We start from the raw sequence: 21,257 nt of genomic DNA on the forward strand, positions 1-21,257 counted from the left end.
ATCCATTTGGTTCATAACTTCTGTTAATTTCACTGTGTCTCTGTTTAGTTTCTGCTTCCATGATCTGTCCATTGATGAGAGTGAGGTGTTGAAGCCACCCCCTATTATTGTGTGAGGTACAATGTGTGCTTTGAGCTTTAGTAAGGTTTCTTTTATGAATGTAGGTGCCCTTGCATTTGAAGCATAGATATTCAGAATTGAGAGCTCAATTTTGTGGATTTTTCCTTTGACAAATATGAAGTGTCCTGCCTTATCTTTTTGATAACTTTTGTTGAAAGTCGATTTTATTCAATATTAACATGGCTACTCCAGTTTGTTTCTTGGGATTTTTTGCTGGAAAATTTTTACTCTGAGAAAGTCTCTGTCTTTGTCACTGAGGTGTGTTTCCTATATGCGGCAACATGCTGGGTCCTGTTTACATGTTTAGTCTGTTAGTCTATGTCTTTTTATTGGGAAATTGAGTCCATTGATGTTGAGAATATTAGGGACCAATATTTGTTGTTTCCTATTATTTTTGTTGTTAGAGGTGGAATTATATTTGTGTGACTATCTTCCTTTGGATGTGTTAAAAAATTACTTTCTTGCTTTTTCTAGGGTGTAGTTTCCCTCCTTGTGTTGGAGTTTTCCTGCTATTATCCTTTGTAGGGCTGGATTTGTGGAAAGATAGTGTGTTAATTTGGTGGTTTCATGGAATATCTTGGTTACTTTATACATGATAATTGAGAGTTTTGCTAGATACAGTAGCCTAGGCTGGCATTTGTGTTCTCTTAGGGTGTGTATGATATCTGCCAGGTTCTTCTAGCTTTCATAGTTTCTGTTGCAAAGTCTGGTGTGATTCTGATAGGTCTGCCTTTATATATTACTTGACCTTTATCCCTTAGTGCTTTTAATATTCTTTCTTTGTTTAGTGAATTTGGTGTTTTGACTATTATATGTCAGGAGGAATTTCTTTTCTGATCCAATTTATTTGGAGTTCTGTAGGCTTCTTGTATGCTTATGGGCATCTCTTTCTTTAGGTTAGGGAAATATTCTTCTATAGTTTTGTTGAAGATATTTACTGGTTGTTTAAGTTTGGGAATTTTCACTCTCTTCTATACCTATTATCCTTAGATTTGATCTTCTCATTGTGTCCTGGATTTCCTGGATGTTTTGGGCTAGGAGCTTTTTGCATTTTGCATTTTCTTTGTTGGGTCAATGTTTTCTATGATATCTTCTGCCCCTGAGATTCACTCTTCTATCTCTTGTATTCTGTTGGTAATGCTTATGTCCATGACTCCTGATCTCTTTCCTAGGTTGTCTATCTCCAGGGTTGTCTCCCTTTATGATTTATTTATTGTTTATATTTCTATTTTTAGATCCTGAATGGTTTTGTTTGGTTGTGCTTTCCTGTAAATATTTAAGGGATTCTGTGTTTCCTCTTTAAGGCTTTAAAACCTGTTTACCTGCGTTGTCCCTTATTTCTTTAAGGGAATTATTTATGTCCTTCTTAAAGTCCTCTAACATCATCATGAGATTTTTTTTTTAAATCAGAATCTTGCTTTTCTGGTATGTTCGGTTATCCAGGACTTGCTGTGGTGGGAGAACTGGGTTCAGATGATGCCAGGTGGCCTTGGTTTCTGTTGCTTAGGTTCTTGCCCCTTGACATCTGGTCATCTCTGGTGTTAGCTTGTCTTGCTGTCTCTGACAGTGGCCTGATTCTCCTGTGCTCTCAGGTGTGTCAGCACTCTTAGGAGATTAGCTCTCTCCCAAAGGAATCTGGGTACAAAGAATTGTGGCACAGGGTCAGGTCCAGGCACAGACGGAAACCAAAAGGATCCTGTCCCAGACTGCTCCTCGGTTCCTGTGTCCTGAGGGCTGTAGGTGGGCACCCTGAAGCAGAAGTGATGGTCACACCTGTGTTCTCAGGGGTGTCAGGACTCCTGGGAGACCAACTCTCCCTGTGGGATCACCTGAGAAACCCTGTTTTAAAAACAAATAAATTATATTAAGACAGGTACTCAACATGAATGGAAGGATGCCCACAAGACCCCACCCCTAACTGATAGCTATTGGCATTGTATAGCTGCTGGAGGAGGAAGAGGAAGTTTTCTTCAGGAGTGTGACTTCTCATGGGTACTCATGCTCTCATGGCTGGTCCTATACCACGTGCATACTAGCTGGGCTCAGTGAGTTATGAAGAGGGGAAAAAGAGGGTATAAAATTGGGAGGATATAATTGTTAGCCTTTTGTGCTTTCTTAATATATATTAAATGTATGTAATAGGAGGCTGGAGAGATGGCTCAGTGGTTAAGAGCACTGACTGCTCTTCCAGAGGTCCTGAGTTCAAATCCCAGCAACCACATGGTGGCTCACAACCATCTGTAATAGAATCCGATGCCCTCTTCAGGTGTGTCTGAAAACAGCTACAGTATACTCATATAAATAAAACAAATAAATCTTTTTAAAAAAATGTATGTAATAATCTGTTTTATATTGGTATTTTATGCATGTATATAATGTATTTTACATCAAAGCACCATGTGATGCCATATCCACCTACCATAGGTTAGCCTTCTGTTCCTTTATTAATATCTATTAAATGTATGTAATAGTTTGTTTTATACTGATAGTTTATGCATGTATATAATGTATTTTACATCTGTGTTTATGTGTGCAAGTATGTGTTACTATGCATGTCTGTATGTATGAGGGTACACATACATGAAAGCATGTGTACAAGCCAGAGGTCAGCCTTTGTTATTGTTCTTCATGAGCTGTCCACATTAGTTTTGGAGAAAAGGTCTCCTACTAGGACCTGAGACCTACTGAGTAGGTAGGCCAACAAGCCCCAGGTATCTTCCTGTCTCCCTCTCCCTGGCCCTGGCATTACAAGTGCCCATTCTCACTCCTTGCTTTTAACAAGGGTGCTAGAAACTGAATGCCTTGCCTCTGACATGTGTGCTGAAGATCAAACCCAGGTCTTCATGCTTGCATGGCAAGAATTCTCATGTTCTTTTTTAATTTAATGTAATGTTTTGGTGACCAAGGAAGTTTAATTAGGGTTATGTACAGGAAGGAGCATGTACAACTTTTCAGTGGCCCTTCCTTTCCCAGCAGCCATTAACTGCCTAAGGTCCCTATGAAACCCTTCCTGCTAGCAACCTTTGACTGCCTAAAAGTCTTCAGGAAGGGACAGGCCTCTGTGAGTCCTTTTCCCATCTGTAACTGAATGAGCCCGATCTTGTGCAGGTCTTAGCAAGTAATCATAGCTTTTGAAAGTTCAAGGGTATAGTGGCTGTCTCATGACCAGAAAGTAGCATTTCCCAACACTCCTCCCTCTGCTAGGGTGCTCACCGAGCCTTGGAGGGGTGGTATATACATCCTGTCTAGAGCTGGGCACCCCACAGTCCCTTATTCTGAGCACACTAACCAGCAAGTCTCTACGCAGTAACTGCCACTCACTACCAAAAGCTTCTCCAACCACTGCTGACAGCTCTGTCCTGTGTATACAAACAGATATTTAGAAGGCAATTTGATGGCATATTATGTCCCAATAACAGCAGTAGCATCCCAATCAGGGTCTATAACGTCCAACCACAGGCCTTTCACTGGGTTTATAGTACCAGCTAGGAATTCACTCCTGTGGAGTGAGCCTCAAACTCGGTGCAAAAGCAGTTGGGCTATTCCCGCAAATGACAGCCATGTAGCTATTGTACCAGTGGGCACATTTCGCCTGGAAGGTGGTTAGTGTGACACGCAGAAACCACAGCTGAGCCAAGTGGTTGATGACAATTCTCTCCCAGAAGCCTGCACAGCCCCTTTTTGCGCTGTCAAAGACAGCCAGCAGGAAGGAAGCTTCTGGTTCAATCCTAGCTTGATTCTGTACTCCACACCCAAAGCATGTGACATCTCCACCAAGAGTTCTTAGCATCTGGTTCTGGTGGACAACCAACAGCAGTGGCCTGTATTGCTTGGAGGACCTTGAGGGCTTCCCTAACCAGGTAGTCCTTAAAATCGTTCTTCCCTTTTTTAAGACAAGGTTTCTCTGTGTAGTCCTGGTTGGCCTGGAACTTGTTGTGTAGACCAGGCTGGCCTTGAACTCATAGACATCAACCTTCCTCTTCTCTCAAATGCCAGGATTAAAGGCGAGCACTCTTGGCTAGTTGATATTTTTAATATTTTTTAACACTGATGGAAATGTAGAGCAATTAAGCTGCTCTCTATTACTGGAGGGGATGCAAAATATTGGCATGCTTTGGAAAAAAAGAGTTAGCAACTTCTTATGAGAAGTAGGTTGGTACAAAAGCCTCTGCATAAATATTTATAGCCACTTTATGATCTCCTCACACTGGAAACAACTGTTATGTTGATGAATAAATAGTATAAGGCATGTCCACACAAAGGAATACTACACTGTGATAAGTAAAAAGGAGCTACCAATACACCCAAGAGCATTGCTAATGGGACACACACACACTATGACAGGAGGCCGAGATATAAGACAGTTGCCAAGACTTTGAGGCTACCATGGCCTCAATAGTCCCAGGCCAGCCTGGGCTACAATGTGAGCTTTCGTCTCAAAGAATGAAATCGAAGAGTAGAAAAATACTGAATGGCATTAAACAGTGGCTATACTATCCCGCTTTCTCTATAGGAACAACACCAGTATGAGGTACATGTATGAGTTTGTATATGTACATGCACACACATGTATGAGCATTTAGCTCACTGACTCACCATGTGACCTTTGACCCTGTGATCAATAGAGAGCCAGAAATCCTGATAGCTCCTCGGTCCGAAAGGCAGAAAGCCTCAGAACAAGAGGACTCACGATTATGTTTCAAGCCATGGAGAAAATCGAGGAAGTTCTCTCATGAGGAAGTGGTATGCAATGTGTCTAAAGGCATCCAAAGCATCCACTGCCCCCAGGCAGACAGGACAGCTCCAGATGTGCTCACTCAGCAAGAGTGGGGCTTGCACATCTGGCTTCCCGTTGCTGCTATTTGCTCCCCCTGGGCCTGCAGCTCGTGGGCGGGTGGCACTGCTCCTGTACAGGGCGGATCCTTCACCTACAGATGCTGTCTCTCATACGTCAGCAACCTAGAAACACCCTGACAGACAAAGGCAGAAGTGCACCTGCTTTAAGAGACATATCCCACTTCAACCAAATTGACAATCAGAGTTAATCATCCTGACAGACACAGATTTAAAAGTGACGGAGCCAGACTCAAGGCCATCAACGAGAATTCCAGCACGAGGGGGAATGAGGCAGGAGGACTTCAGTAAGTCTAAAGTTGCCCTGAACTACATAGTGTAGATAGATTAATAAACAGAGCAAGTTTTATTACTTTTCTCACTATTGTTACAAAATACATGAGAGGACCAATTTTTTTTCTTTTTTCTTTTTTTCGGAGCTGGGGACCGAACCCAGGGCCTTGCGCTCGCTAGGCAAGCGCTCTACCGCTGAGCTAAATCCCCAACCCCCGAGAGGACCAATTTATGGTTTCTTTGGTTCAGCTTCATGGTGAAAAGATGACAGAACGGCTCCCTGGCCGTGGAAGAGTGCGATGGAATTCTTCACACCAGATGGGATCCGAGAACAGAATCAGTATCAGTGCCCAGCTCTGCCTGGACCAAGTCCTTAAAGTTCCACAACTTTTCAAAGCAGCGCTCTCAGCCGGGGATCCAAGTGTTCAAACACAAGAGCGTGTGGGAAACACTTCCCCTCGAACCATAGTGCAAGGTATAAAATCATCTATAGTTGTTTTTACAAGCCGCCTTAGAGTTACTATTGCTCTGTGACTAAAAGAAATTGAGAAGGGAAGAATGTATTTGGCTTACACTGCCATAGCGCTGTTCACTATTGGAGGGAGTCAGGGCAGGAACCTGGAGACCGGAGCTTCTGCAGACGCCATGGAGGAGCACTGTTTATTGGCTTGCTCAGCCTGCTTTCTTACAGAACCCAGTTCCACCAGCTCAGGGGTAGCTCCATCAACAATGACTTGGCCCTCCCACGTTTATCACTAATTAAGAAAATATTCTACAGACTTGCCTGCAGCCTGACCCTATGAAAGCATTTTCTCCCTTGAGGTTCCCTCCTTGTCAGGTGACTTTAGTTGGTGTCAACTTGGCATAAAACTAGCCAGCACACAGACCAAGCCTTTTCTGCACAGCGATAAGAAATGACTGCATTAACACAGAAATAAAAAACATACACCAACATGTTAGCTGAATAATTTTTGAAGTATTAGGTGATGGGTGAGCATGGTGGTTTGAATGAGACCGGCCCCCAACAGGCTCATACGTTTGCATTCTTAATCCCTAGGTGGAACTGTTTGGGAAGGATTCGGTGGTGTAGCCTTGTGGGAGGACGTATGTCATTTGCGATGGGCTTTGAAGTTTAAAAACCCACTCCAGGCCTAATCTCTCTCTGCCTCCCACTGTAGATCAGGGTGTAAACTCTCAGCTACTGCTCCAGTGCCGTGCCTGCCTGGTACCATGCTGCCAAGTATGTTGGTCATGGACTCGACTTTGAAACAGTAAGCAGGCCCCCAGTGAAATGCTTTCTTTTTATTAAGTTGCTTCGTATCTCTTCATAGTAATAGAAAAGTAAATAAGACCGTGAATTCTAACATCCTTTTAATCATTAGTATTTTCTAATTTTTTCTTTCTTTCTTTCTTTTTCTTTTTCTTTTTCTTTTTTTTTTTTTTGTTCATTTTAAGACAGGGTCTCAGATATGTCAGACCAGCCTTGAAGTCATCATGTAAATGTTTCATATTTCTCCTTGTACTTCTCAAGTGCTAAAACGAGGTGTGTGCCACCACGCCCAGATACATTTGTTTTAATAAGTATCTATGTTATAAAAATTTAAAGTGGATTTTTATTTTGATTTCAACCCTATCAATCAAAGGGTTGAAAGTCCTTTGGCGTGTAGTTCACTTTGTTTGGATGCTAGAGATTAACTATAGGGCTTTAAGCATGCTTAGCACATCCTCTACTTTTCAGCTTTGCTTTAGCCCCAAATTTGGGGGGGGGGGGCGTTTAAAGGGCATATCAGTCACTCAGAATATAGTCCAGATCCTAGTGTACCTGAAGTCCTGAGTTTGAGGTACAGCATTACACACACACACACACACACACACACACACACACACACACACACACAGACAGAGACAGAGACAGAGACAGAGACAGAGAGGAGGGAGAAGGGGACAGACAGACAGACAGACACAAAGACAGAAACAGATAGAGACAGAGAGAATGCATAGAGATTAAAAACAGAATACAAGGAGGCTGGAGAGATGGCTCAGCGGTTAAGAGCACTGACTGCTCTTCCAGAGGTCCTGAGTTCAATTCCAAGCAACCACATGGTGGCTCACAACCATCTGTAATGGGCTCTGATGCCCTCTTCTGGTGTGTCTGAAAACAGCTACAGTGTACTCATATAAATAAAATAAATAAATCTTTAAAAAAAAAAAGAGTACAAGAAGTAGACGAAAAAAAACCCAAACACTTAGAGTATATCCAATATAATGTCTGATGGTTAAATATTATGATCCAGCCCCAAGGGCAGGATATTTGAAGCATATATCCCACAACTGAGAATGTAGCCCAGACCCTAGCACCCACAACCTGGAATTTGTTCTTTACTATAAAACAACAACTATAACAGAAAGAAAATAGGAAGAAAAAAGCAAACGCTTGATAGTATAAAACCATGCATGTGAGAGAATTATGATGGATGGATTGCCATCCTCATAAGATCAGGGTCTCTTAAGATACAAAACTCTGGGCATGTCTGTGAAGGAGTTCCGAGGTCAGGTTAACTGTGATAGGAGGACCCACTGTGAGTGTGTACTTCGGAGCTCAGCTACTTTAAAAGGTACAAGAAGGAGGAGAATCAAGGGCAGGGCAGAGGATTGTTTGTGGTTTTAGAGCCTTTTCCTTTAAGAAAAAATAAGGCCCATGGCCTTGCATGATTGTGCTGACACAGCGCTTGCTGAGAGCAGCACTGGGACTGCACGGGGCCGGGTATACAGGGCCTCTTTTCATCCAAGCTGATGCTCTCCAAGCCTGGTGATCCCACCCCACGCTTTTGCTCACTTTTTCCTTGGCACTCGCCCACGCATTCAGGGCTTACTCATCGCAACCACTTCCTGGACAGCCCTGCTCCTTCCTGGCCCTCTGGAATGTTCTCCTGCCCCTCCCTCACCTCCCAGTATTCTACCAGTCTGTCGGGAGCCCTTTGACACACCCACTGCACTGCTCCGACTCTAGGGCTCAATTTAGCTACTTAGGGTTCTTCACATCTCCCGAGCACTGAGTACGGAACCTGGCTGACCTTGGCAACAGCCTGAGAAAAGCCAAATCAAGATACATTGGTGCACTTGGTGACTATACAATGTGCCGTTTCTAGATTAGCCCCAGATACAAACCAATGACGGAAGAGGAAGCACATTCGTTCTTCCTAATACATAAGTCCTCCTACCAACACCACCCAACTCCAGTTTAAATATAACAGAGGTAGATGTATTTAAACAATATTCAAACTGCTTTTTTTTTTCGGTTTTCATGTCAGCAGGTCTTTGTAATCAATGTCTGTTTTTCAGTCTACAGGGATAACCGTCAGCTTGACTGTCATGTGAGTTCACTGTGAGGGAGGATCTGGTCAGATCATTATGATAAAGAACCGTGCTTCACACAGCTGAAAGACCTAGAAATCAAAAGCTGGTAAATGTTTAAGTGTTTGAGGGTAGCTTGCTCCCATACCCAATCTGCTTTCTCATAATTTCGGATCCTTTTGTGTTCTGTGACATGTTGATACTGGTTGGGTGGAAACAGGAGACTCCTAGAACATCAACCTAAAGAAGAACTGATCAACTTTACTACAGAATTTACAGCTCTGAGCATGGCGAGAGGGAGCACAAAGAAGCACAAAGCCTGTCTGTCCACCTCCCACAGGCTCTGTGAAGGGTCCTTGGCTTTGTGAGTCAGAAGGGTAGAATAACCTTACAGAGTCAGGGGATCCAGCTTTATGGTGGTGACTGATGTCGTGGGAATGGGGACGATCTTTATTGCAATGAGTAAGGAAAGGCAAGTGCAGGAGGTATGTACGTAGCAGGGAAAAGAAGAGCCCGTCTGTCTCGGCCCATTTTGAGTGACTATAAGTACATATCACAGAACGGGCAAATGACAAGGAACAGAAATGTATTTCTCAACAGTCCAACAGCCAATGCTTGCAACTCCCGAGTGTCTTGTTGCTGCGTCCTTACAGGGTGAAGAGGCAGGCAAAGGGCAAGCTCTTCACTCACCACACAACAAAGGACAATGAACCAACCCAGCAAGCGTTCCTTACACAGAAGAGCTCTTCTCTAATCCACACATGAGGTCATAGTTTGGGGGACCCAACTAGGCGGCTCAAACAACCACACTCAGTTGAGAATCTTATTTTCAAACTATTTTAAACAGCCATCTTTGGATGGTGAATTATACTCCATTTCATTTCTACTCCAACTGAAGTATATGATCTGGGTGTATAATCCATTTCTGACACTAATTGTGCAGAGCAGAGAGCCCTTACAGGTTAAAGACAAAGTCCTCTACAGGACAGCCCTCACTTCAAACAGTCAGGTTTCCCCAGGACATCCTCACTTCTCACTGACTTAGTAAATACAGAGGCTCTGTAACATCCTCACCTCAGATCTGATCATTTGCTAGAACATGGTATTTGTAGTAACATTTTATTATGAAGAGTGCATGTGGCTGCATGAGATGCTTAATTATAAATCCACAGGAAGATTGAGGAAGAGGAATTCAAGGCCAACTTGTGTTACACAGCCAGGCTCTCTCTCTCTCTCTCTCTCTCTCTCTCTCTCTCTCTCTCTCCTCTCCCTTCCTCCCTCCTTTTCCCCTCTCCCCTTCCCCCCCTCTCCTCTCCCGTCTCTCTCCCTACTCTCCCTCTCCCCGCTCCCCCAGCCTTGTAAGAGCAATGAGATGGCACAGTAAAGACACTCGTTGCCAAGCCTGACCTCAGTCAGTGGTGGAAGGAAAGAACTAACTCCTAGAAATTGTCCTCTGACCCTCCGCCTTGTACCACCAAGGCATGTGTGCCCACATATGTGTACATACACTTAATACAATTTTTAAAAGAGAAAGGAACATGCTCAGAGCAACTGAAACCCAGAGAACATGAAACAGCACCCTTTCAGCACATTGCTGTGGTTAGATTATGAAACTCATGGCTGATTACATCAATAACCACATACGGATTCCTACCTCTGACTTCCTCTCTGCAGTCAAGGTGCACCAATATCCAGAGGGACATTGGTGTCTCCACGTGACAATGAAGCACCCCAGTCTCCTTACATCTGCAACTTTCCCAAAACAGTGAAGAGGTAGGTGTCAGTACATACCGACTAGAGTAGCTTTGGGCTAATCCCTGTCAAGCACAATAAAGAGTGGCACCTTATGACTTTCTCAGCCACACAGACACCTTCAAAGCATGCAGATTGCATTTGAAGTTTGTTCTAGTTAGGGTTACTATTGGTAAGATGAAACACCATGACAAAAACAAGTTGGGGAGGAAAGGACTTATTTGGTTTATGCTTTCATATATATGATATATATATATGAAATATATACATATTTAAATACACATGAAGTATATACATATATAATTTATTTGTATTTTATGCTTATTGGTTATTTTGCCTGCATGTCTGCCTGTGTGAGGGTGTCGTGTAGGTGCTGGGAATTGAACCAGGGTCTTCTGGAAGAACAGCCAGTATGCTTAATTGCTGAGCCATCTCTCCAGCATGCATGCATGCATGTGTGCATGCGTGTGTGTTTGTGTGTATGTGTGTGTGTGATAAAATACAGATATAGGGGGGTTGGGGATTTAGCTCAGCGGTAGAGCGCTTGCCTAGCAAGCGCAAGGCCCTGGGTTCGGTCCCCAGCTCTGAAAAAAAAATACGATATAAATACAAATAAAATATATATACTTTATATTTTATATTTTCTTTTCATCTTAGGTTCAATAGTGGCTTGCACTTTCACTGCACTGTTCATCATCAAAGAAAGTCAGGACAGGAACTCAAACAGATCAGAAACCTGGAGGCAGGAATTGGTGCAGAAGCCACAGAGGGTGCTATTTACTGACTTCTTCCCCTTCCTCTTGAAGGTTGCTTGCTCAACCTTGCAACCTTTTTATAGACCCCAGAACCACCACCAACTCAGGGAGGGAACCACCCACAATGCACTTGGCCCTCTTCCTATCGATCATCAATTAAGAAAATGCCCTACAGCCTTGCTTACAGATTGGTCTTAATGGAGGCATTTTCTCAAATGAGGTTCCCTCCAATCAGATAACTCCTACCTTGTGTCAAGTTGACATAAAACTAGCCAGGACAAGATTCTATCCTACAATGACCAAAGAAGGGAGGAATGAAGAAAAGAGAGAGAAGGAAAGAGAGGACAGAGGAAGGAAGGAAGGAAGGAAGGAAGGAAGGAAGGAAGGAAGGAAGGAAGGTAGGTAGAAAGGAAGGTATAAAGTCGTGATCAGTTTTAATGTCCCCTGATGACCCACACCTCCTAGCATTTTACCTTTCGGCAATCCAGAGAGTTTGGCCATATAGCCAACTCTTACCACTTATATAAACAAATATAAGCAGAAATTTGATGAGCTTGTGTGTTTGGGCTTTTGGAATGCTGTTTTTACAGTCAGCTTTCATGCTGTGAGGAAGCCCAACAACCATGTGCAGGTCCCTGTGTAGAATAACCTGACAGCAATGGCCAGCAACCCCAAGAGCTCCCAGCAGGTAGCCAACACCATCTACCAGTCTTCTAATCAACTACTTCAGCACACCAGCCAACAGCAAAAGACAAGGACCACATGACCAACCATGAGAATCATAAGAAACGGTATTTCTAGTGGTATAAAACACCAATGAATAACCCAGACACAAGACTGTGAGAGCAGAAGCCTAAGGAACATTACGGGAGCTGCTTGTTGGGAGAGGTAAGAAGCCTTCTCACGGGAAGCAAGAAAAGTCATATGACCTAAATGAAACGTATAGAAAGGCAAACAGACAAATGCTTGCACACATGCATTTATTCCCTGTAGTAATAGTATATTTAAGGAGGAATGGAAAGCCCAGAGCTAGAACTGCTATGTCTATTTTTGCGTCCTAATATAGACTTGCTGTTATGAGCCATCTGTGCCATGAACTCATTGTGTTCAGACCATCTGTAATGTTCCTGATCTAATGATTTAAATGATGGCTCATGCCCTCATTAGAAGATGTCAACATCTCAAAAAGAAACATTTGTTGCAAATGGCAAGATACTGATCACTCTACATTGCATAAAACAGCTCAGTATAAATGAATCTCCTTAAGGGCAGGAAGAAATGAAACAGCAGGCCCTCAGCCCCTTCTACAGACCTGGGTCTTATCTATTACTGTTTTACTGTTTCTTATCTATTCATCCTCTTGGTAATCTCATGAGCAGGTATATTATTCCATTTCTATTAGTCAAGAAATAAGACTTTCAAAGTTTATTAACTTCCCCAAGATTGCACAGCTAAAAAATAAATAAATAAAAATAAAAATAAGGCAGAACCACGATTTAAACTCCAGGCTCCCTTCTTCCAAACCCTGAAATCTCTGTGGTAGGTGCTGCTGGCTGCCTTCCCTGAAGGCTTCTTCTGTTCTTTGCTCTGTGTTCAGCTTCTCCATGCAGCCAGTGGGCTACCTTCTAGAATAGGTCTTATCTACAGGGTTGTTTCTTAGCAACGTGTTCAATTGACACTTGAGGCTGGTCAGTTCTTCCCTCTGCAGGCACGCCCCATGCTCCTTGATATATTTAGCATCCTGAACTCTGCTGGAACCAGCCCCAGACACCCAGTCATTCCTGCACACCAGTGTTTTGCTTTAGGATGCCTGGATCCCAGGACGTCTTGTGTGCTTCCTGTGAGAGATGAGATCAGTGGTTTACCTGATGGTTGGTAAGGCAACCATTGGAAAGAACGGTTCAGGGTAAGCAAGAAGTTTGGACCAATGAGATGCACAGGGAAAGTATGCTGGGAGGGTCTCTGCAGGAAGCTGAGCACTCTGGCAGAGTATGCCTGAAAGAAACACCTCTTCAGCCCTGGGAGGTTCTATGTGGTAAGAAACACACAATTCCTCTGAGAGGCCATCATTAACCTGCAAATGAAATACTAGAAGCAAGCAGAGCCTTTCAGAAAGGCAGCTCAGATGCAGCCATCACTCACACATCCATGTTTAGGTGGAAGACAGAGCAATTGATCACTATTGTTGAAGCAATGAAAATGAATAGTATATTCCCAGTGCTGACTTTCAATTTTTATTTATTTACTTTTTACTTCACTTTACATTTCCCCCTCACTGCCCTTCTCCTGGTCTTCCCCTCCCATGACCCTTCCCCCATCCTCCCTCCCCTTCGGTTGTTAACAAGGTAAATATCTTACCTGATACCATCTCCTTTATGGCCCTTAAGCCTGCCCTGGGGATGTAGCTCAATTGGTTAAGTCACTTGCCTAGCATACATGAATTCCTGGTCTCAGCCCCCAAAACCACAGAAAACCAGGCATGGCCGAGGAAGAAGGATCAGTTCAAGGTCATTCTTTGCTACATAGCTAGTTGGATGCTAGGCTGTGCTATGAGACTGAGGTGTGTGTGGTTCAAGCCCTAAAGTCTTTCTGCCAAGGGATCACCACGCTCATTTGAGTCACCAACTTCATGGCGCAGAAAGTAGCCAGGGATTTCTGTGTAAAACTTCTCTCACGTGTTCCACCAAGCTGTTTCTGGTGACTACCCCACAAAGGGAAAGCTATACATACATGCTTAACTGGCTCTGCCACTCTGACACACACATACATACACACACACACACACACACACACACACACACACACACACAGAGTGATGTAGTAACCACACCTAGTCACAGTGTGACTCTATGGGATTTGCGTCTGCTTGCTTTGGCTTAAAACCTTTTAAAATTCATTTTTACTTATGTATATGTGTGTTGTTATAAAATTACAGAAAATTGCTGTCTTTCACACACACACACACACACACACACACACACACACACTAGATCCAGCACCACAGTGCCCCAAGATATCTGGTTGATATCTTGCCAGAAACACACATCCCAATTCCGTGGCGGCTTAGTGTCTCTAGCCCCCCCCCACACACACACACACACACACTCTCTTAAACTTCAATCGCTACATGAAAGAACACACAACACAATAACCTCTGATCTAACTGATAGGATATAATTGCCCACCTATACATACAAAGCCCTATACACATCCATCCCTTAAGAATATTCATAACAACCTTAAAGGTACAGCGTGGAATCTTAACGTCAGCCTCCATGTTCTCTCGGAGGCTTCTCTCTCCAGTTTCCTCCCCTTCCCTCAAACTTTTCTCCCGCCCATCCTTCCTTCTCGTCCAATGACAGGCCTTGTTCTATCCTGTACCTGCCTTCACCTGCATAATGAAATCGTCCCACGTATGTGGGTCTGCTTTGTTTGCCTGTATGTGTACCCTATGCATGCAGTTCCTGCCGAGTCCAGAACAGGGTGTCAGATCCCCTGGAACTTGTGTTACAAAGTGGTTAAGAGCAACCTGAGTTGAGTGCTGGGAACCGAACCTGGTCCTCTGAAGGAGCAACCAGTGCTCTTAACAAACGCTCCATTACTCTAGCCCCTTCTGCACTTTGTGAGTAGGCTAGCCTCAAACTCTGTTTTCCTGTCTCTGCCTTCTGAGTGCTGCAATTCCCCAGTCTCTCTTCCCAGCTCGGGGTGCCCCCAGCCTGGGATCTATAAATAAAAATGTTTATACTTCCAAAATCTCATAACTTTCACAACTTTCTGTTCAAATACTCAATTGTGGCTGTTTGGAGGGTTTGTGTGAGCCTTCGTTTGCTTTGGCAGTTGCTATCAACTTGGTAGAATCAATCGGTAAGAGAGTCTCATGAGAGACAGACTGGATTAGGTTGGCCCTTAGACACGCCTGTGAGGGACGTTTTTTAATTGGCTGGGTCACTCTGTGGCTTCTAAGAAGGTGGGAAGACCCGCCCACAACAGGAGCAGCGCCACCTTATGGGCTTAGCCTTGACTAAATGGAACAGCCCTGACATCCGCAGTACTCGGCCTCTAAACTGGAGAAGCAGTCTCGCGTGTCTGCTTCTGTGACTCCTGGATAAGGGTGAACCGCAGCCTGAAACAGGAACGTGAAACAAGCCTTTTCTCCCTTGAACTGCGTTTGTTCAGGGAAAATGAATAAAGTCATTGTTTTGTGGTTTTGTTTCTTTGTTGGGGGGAGGGGGTATGCGCATGCATGGGCTTTCTGTCTTAGTCCGTTTTCTCCACAGAAGACGTTCCCTTCTAGTCCAGGTGGACTTCTATGCATGCTGTCTGGGTCCTGCCTCCTCCAGCCTCTCCCTTTGGTCAAACCTGTCTGCAACATAGGCTGCCCTGTTCTAGGCTGACACGACATGTCTTTCTCTAAGACGGTCCCTGTTGTCCTCCACAGCGGACTTTCTTCAACAACACCTGGGCCTGCTCCTCTGCCTTTTCATTGTTTGCAGCTCTTCCAATCCACCCTTCAACATCGCCACCCCTGAGCTCGCTAATGAAGTGCATAGCAGTGTTGACGAGTTTTCTCTAAATGATAAACCTGTCTGGATTTCGACCACCACAGTGCACGTGTCTTCTCTATACTAAATGTTTTAACCAGTGCCTCTTCCAAAACTATTTTTTTTTCAAGGCTAGTGAGATGCACCGGCTGCTCTTCCTAAAGACCCAGGTTCAATTCCCAACACCCACATGGCAGTTCACAAAGTCTGTAACTCCAGTTCTAGAGGACCTAATGCTCTTTTCTGTCCTCTCACTATGACCTGGGCTACATAGTGAGTTCCAGACTGATATGCATCACTAAAAAACAAACAAACATTCTATCACATTTTACATGAGGCTAAATATAAAGTATAGAATGTGGCCCGTGATTCTCAACAGAACAAACTGAAAATCAAAACGGAGTCCCTCCTTCTAACCATAGACAGAACCAACTTGAAACTAAGTTGCTTATCTAAACTTCTAAGATATCCTGATTAGAGAAAGAGCAGCCAGATCTTCCAAACAACCCCGTTTCTACAATAGTTGCAAGGAAATTCTCACTACTGTAATCCTGATACAAAAAGTAACCTGAAATGGTGGCCAGTTGCTTTTCTTTTTCTTTTTTCTTTTTTCTTTTTTTAAACTCTGTAAAGAACTAGCTAAAATGGACACTTGGCTCTGGCAGGAATAGGCTACTGTTTTTACTTGTTTGTCTCCTAGCTAAGGGTGGCTTTGAACTTAGACTCTCCTGCCACTACCTCCCAAGTGCTGGACCACGGACCACGGTGCCCAGATTAAGCACTGTAAAACCACCCCTTTCTGCTTCCTCGAGAAAAGGCTTATTACATGTAAAATGTGCTGTGAGAGAATCTTGACTCCTGTCTGGACAGCCCACACCAAGCCGATGCAGTTCCTCGTGAGAGAGGTTTATTGTGGGGGAAGGGGACAAAAGAGGGACAACAGAGACAAAGGGAGAAAGAGAGAACGGAAGGGGCAAAGATCAGGAAGGGTCTGCCTCTTATTTAGGCTGTGACGTAAAAGTGGGAAGTAAACTAAATGGACACTGGGAATGTATGGCGATTGCCATGGCAACAAACGCCAGTCCTGGTCGCCTATGGGTCACGTCATCGCTGGGGTCGGAGGCTATCTGCAAACAACCATAAAGCTGGCATCTGATACCAACAACAGGGAATAACATGTTATTCATTCTGGAATCAAAAATCAAGCCAATCGGTATCTTTTAGCCAACCCGATAGAACTTTGTCCCTTAACAATAGGTTCTGCCTAATCAAAGTCTGGGACCACATGGATGGGATGGGGGTAATTTAACCTTTCTTTAGCTCTAACTGAAGCTTAACTGTGGAAGTTAACATGGAAGCCATCAGAGTCACTTATGTAAATTTTTTTGGTAAATTTTAATAAAAAGTAAAGCCTGGTTTGGTGGTACCTTCCTATAACCTCAGAGGGAAGCTGTGTGGATGGAGTTCAAGGTCAGCCTCAGCTCCTCTGTTTGAGACAAGTTTGGGCAACATGAAACTCACCTCAAAAAACCAAACCAAAACAAAAGAGGTGGTGAAGCTGGGAGGGTTATGCAGTAAGGCTGCTTACCCCAGTTGTTTATAGTGACTCACAAGAGTATTAAAAAACAACAACAATAAACAAACAAACAAAAGTCACAGGCTTACAGGGAGGCCACAGAAACCTTGTAGGAAAAGGAGTTCTGAAAAAAATACATCTGCCTAGCAACTGTCTGTTCAACCTCCAACCAATACCAACCCTGTTACTAATCACATGAGCAAAGATTACTGTTTCAAAATATCTGATGTATCCTTCCTCAAATGTATCTTTAAAGGCCTCCCTTGGAAGTGGTACAGCACTTGCCTAGTATATATAAGGCCCAGGGGTGGATCTGTAGATGTGGAAGGACAGGGAAGGATAGGGAGTCTAAGAAGCAACACATACGTTAGATAACATTTGCATCTGGAACGTCTTGGTAATTTCAATATAATCCGCATCGGATTCCTCATGTCTTATTTTGCATATCAGTTGCTTTGATAAGGCAGCCAGAAGCTTTATCAAGTTGCTAAAGAGTCTGTTGTTACAAAGGAAAACAGTATTCACTTGGGTGGTAGAAGCAGGAGGATCAGGAATTCAAGGCCAGCGCAGACTACATATAATGGGAGGGGAGGGGGAGGGAGAGAGGGAGGAGAATGTAAAGAGAATTTCTTGTATCGTATGGAAGCATTACCTATTAATAAAATTCTGTTATCCTATTAGCTTAGGCAGGAAATAGGGAGGTGGGAGTTTTGGCACAGAGAGAGGAATTCTGGGATAGAGTCAAGCATAGGAGGACCCTAAGGATGAGATGCATGAGACCTGAGCAGAGGTAACTGACCATGTGGCTTACATAGCATAGGATAAATGGATTATTGCTTATGAGCTAGTCAAGGAACGTGCCTAGCTATACGACCTAGGTATATGCATCTCAAAGTCATTTTCCTGGGGCCAGGAGGAAAAGCACACCATACAGAAAACACACTATAACAGGGAAGATGGGGGGAAAGAGGGAGGAAGAAAGGAGAGAAGAAAGAAAAAGGAAGGAAGAGAGCATGAGAGAAAATAAACAAGATATTGCTTGCTGTTTCTTTCTGGTGATTTGAACCCAGAGCTGGGAGAGCACCTGGCATATGTTCTGCCATTAATCTACACCAAATCCCACGGTTAAAGAAACCCGGGCTGAAGAGATAGCTCAGAAGGGCATTTATTGCTCTTTCAGAAGACTCAGGATCACTTCCTAGCTCTCACATGATTGATGATTCCCATCATGTATAGTAACTCCAGTTGCCAAGAATCCAGTGCCTTTTTCTGACCTCCGTGTCCCTGAGGCACACATGTGATAAGCATACATGCATTCAAACAAAATACTCATACCCAAAATCAATACGTCTTTTTAAATTTTCAAAGAAAAAAAAACCTTATACTGTTTCTCAGTCTAGTTATTTGCTTTGGGAAACATCTTGCTAGATGGCCCAGGCTACTACCCTTGACTTCTCCATCCCCCTGCCCAGCCTGGTGAGCGATGCAGTTAGCCACTTGTATCACCACCCTATCGCCACAGTCCAATTTTGAACCACTGATCTCCTATTTGGGGCTCCAAGAAAATCTATAACTAGCAATATAGCCTTCGGATTTCATTTCAATTTTTTTTTTGGTGTGTGTGGGGGGAGGGGCCATGTTCAAATGCAACAGGTGCCACAGAACATAGTGGAAGTCAGAAAGCAACTTACTGGAATCAGCTTTCCTCACCCAGTGAATTTGGGTGGTTGAATTAAGATGTCAGACTTAGCCGCGTGCCCTGTCCCTGCTGCGCTAGCTCCCATCCCTGGTCGTTGGATTTTATATAAGGGCTTATCTACTAATTTGGCAGTAAGTTTGTCCTCTGCCCATCAGTCTCAAAAGCCAGCAGAGGGAAATTCTAAACATACATGACTGAGAGGTCCCACCACAGAGGCCTTGAACATTAATCTCGTGACTATGATGCCATCTCTAGTTTTCAGGTTGAGAAACTGAGGTGCAGATGGGCTCCATTGTGTGGCTAAGTCAGTAATTGAAACTGGGTGCTTTACAGACTGTAACACTGAAGATTCAGACTGGAGCCCCTGCCAGAGCCTGATGGGACTATCCTTCCTTCAGAGGCTCTCTGTCCCTCAAGACCTTAAAAAAAATGAACCTATCAAATTATTTTTGCAATTGATATGGACAGACTTGGGGCATATCTCAGTGGCGTGGATTTACATGAACGAAAAAGCCCTGGTTTCCAGCCCTAGGGTGGCAAATAAATAATAAATAATTTGCATTAATTACTAAACTCAATTCAGGAGACTTTTTCACCTACTAGCTCTTCAGTGTTGTGTGAAACCACTGTGCCAAAAGAACGAGTGTTTTCAAAGGCCGAAAGAGAACGAATAGGGTGTGGTCAGGATGGACGAAGCAAGAGATCGAGTAAACCAGGTCCAGGCAGTGAGCTTCCTAGACTTTCTACCACGGAAATGCCGCTGCCAAAGTAAAGCAGTTTTGCTGAGTATGGTTGGAGCAGGCCAGCATTCACAAGGTGGAAATGTGAGGATCAAAGCTCAAGGCTAACCTAGGCTACAAGTGTGATTTCAATGCCCACATGGATTGCATGCAAAGGAGAAGGACGGAGAAGAAGGAGGGCGCCCTGCTTTGAAGGAGAATGCATTCCATGGGCTCATATAGCGGCATGCGTCCTCCCCAGTTGGTGAACCAGTTGAGAATTAGGAAGTGTGACCTTGGAGGAACCGTGTCACGGGGGGGGGGGGGGGGGGGGGATGGTGGATTCTGAGGTTTCAAAGGTTCTCACCAAGCTCAGCTTCTCACTCTGACTGCTGCCTGTAGTTCAGGATGTAAAGCTCCCGGCTGCTTCTCCAGCACCACGCCTGTCTGCTTGCTGCCCTGCTCCCCACCACGATGATGAGAAGGTTCTAAACCTCTGGAGACATAAACAAGCCCCAGTTAAACGTGTTTTTTTAAATCTGGAATCTACCTTGGTTATGTATGGTGTTGCTTCGCGGCAATGGAACAGTAACAACTAAGGGAGGTAATGGAAAAGGAAGGAGAGAGAGGGAAGGAAAGGAGGGGATAGATGGGGGAGAGGAGGGAGGAGAGGAAAGGCGGGAGAGGGGCACGTTCATGCTCTGTTCGGTCAGTCTTTAAATACCTCATATATTTCACCTAGGTTTTACAGATCTGGAGGTCTAGATCGGTGACTTCCCACTGTCGCTTGACTCAGAACTCCGGTTAATATGAGTCTGTTCCTGATGGCTAAAGCTACTCTCGATGTGCAGAGAGGTCAGCTTTCTGAGACCGAGTTACCACATGTAGCCTGAACACCCAAAGCCTCAATATATCCCTATTTTGTGAACATAAAGCACACATCGTTTCCTTGTGGTGGACAAGTATGGCTTTTGCTATTTGTTATGTGCTGGTAACTTCTAAATTTGTCTGTGGAGGTTGGAGCTGCCACGAGACCCACAGATTCAGCAACCCATGCTGTTACTCACCGGCTGTGACAACACGAGGAGTGATTTAGTTTCTTTAAGCTTCTTCCTCTATAAAATATTGTTTAATTATGTCGTAGTTTTTCTCATCTTGACGCACACGGGAAGAAGGAACCTCAGTTGAAGAACCGCCACCATCGGATTGGCTATGAAGCACGTTTTAATTGGTAACTGATGGGGAAGGCCCTACCCACTGTGGGCGGTACCATCCCTAGGCAGGTGGGTTGGTTTGGGCTTCAAGATTCTGCTCAAGTTCCTGCTGTGGCTTTCCTGGGAGATGGATAACGACTCGCCAACTGAGTTTTAAGCTGTGTTTCCTGCTCTCAGTCAGCCTCCTGTGACTGGAAAGGTCAACACAGTTGGCCTTTCATATCCCTGGGCTCAGTATCTGTGAACCAAAAGTATTTGGGGGAAGTAAAAAAAAAAAAAAAAAAAAAAAAAAAAAAAAAAAGCTATATCTGTATCAAATGAATAGACGTTTTTCTTGTCTTTATTCTGTAAATAATATTACATGGTGTCTTAATCACTGCTCTATTGCTGGGAAGAGAGA

At 43.9% G+C, this 21,257-nt stretch overlaps 1 long non-coding RNA gene across 1 annotated transcript; it reads right to left on the reverse strand.

The window, feature by feature from the left end:
• Window positions 1-915: 915 nt before the first annotated feature.
• LOC148005664 (uncharacterized) lies at window positions 916-20,851 on the reverse strand. The gene is made up of 3 exons (XR_015620642.1): window positions 20,711-20,851; window positions 20,011-20,139; window positions 916-1,959 (listed from the first exon to the last, which is right to left on the reverse strand). It is a non-coding gene; the product is annotated as an uncharacterized LOC148005664 (long non-coding RNA).
• Window positions 20,852-21,257: the final 406 nt, after the last annotated feature.

Source organism: Rattus norvegicus, chromosome 5 (assembly GCF_021556685.1).
Source record: "Rattus norvegicus strain SHRSP/BbbUtx chromosome 5, alternate assembly SHRSP_T2T, whole genome shotgun sequence".
Taxonomy (NCBI): domain Eukaryota; kingdom Metazoa; phylum Chordata; class Mammalia; order Rodentia; family Muridae; genus Rattus; species Rattus norvegicus.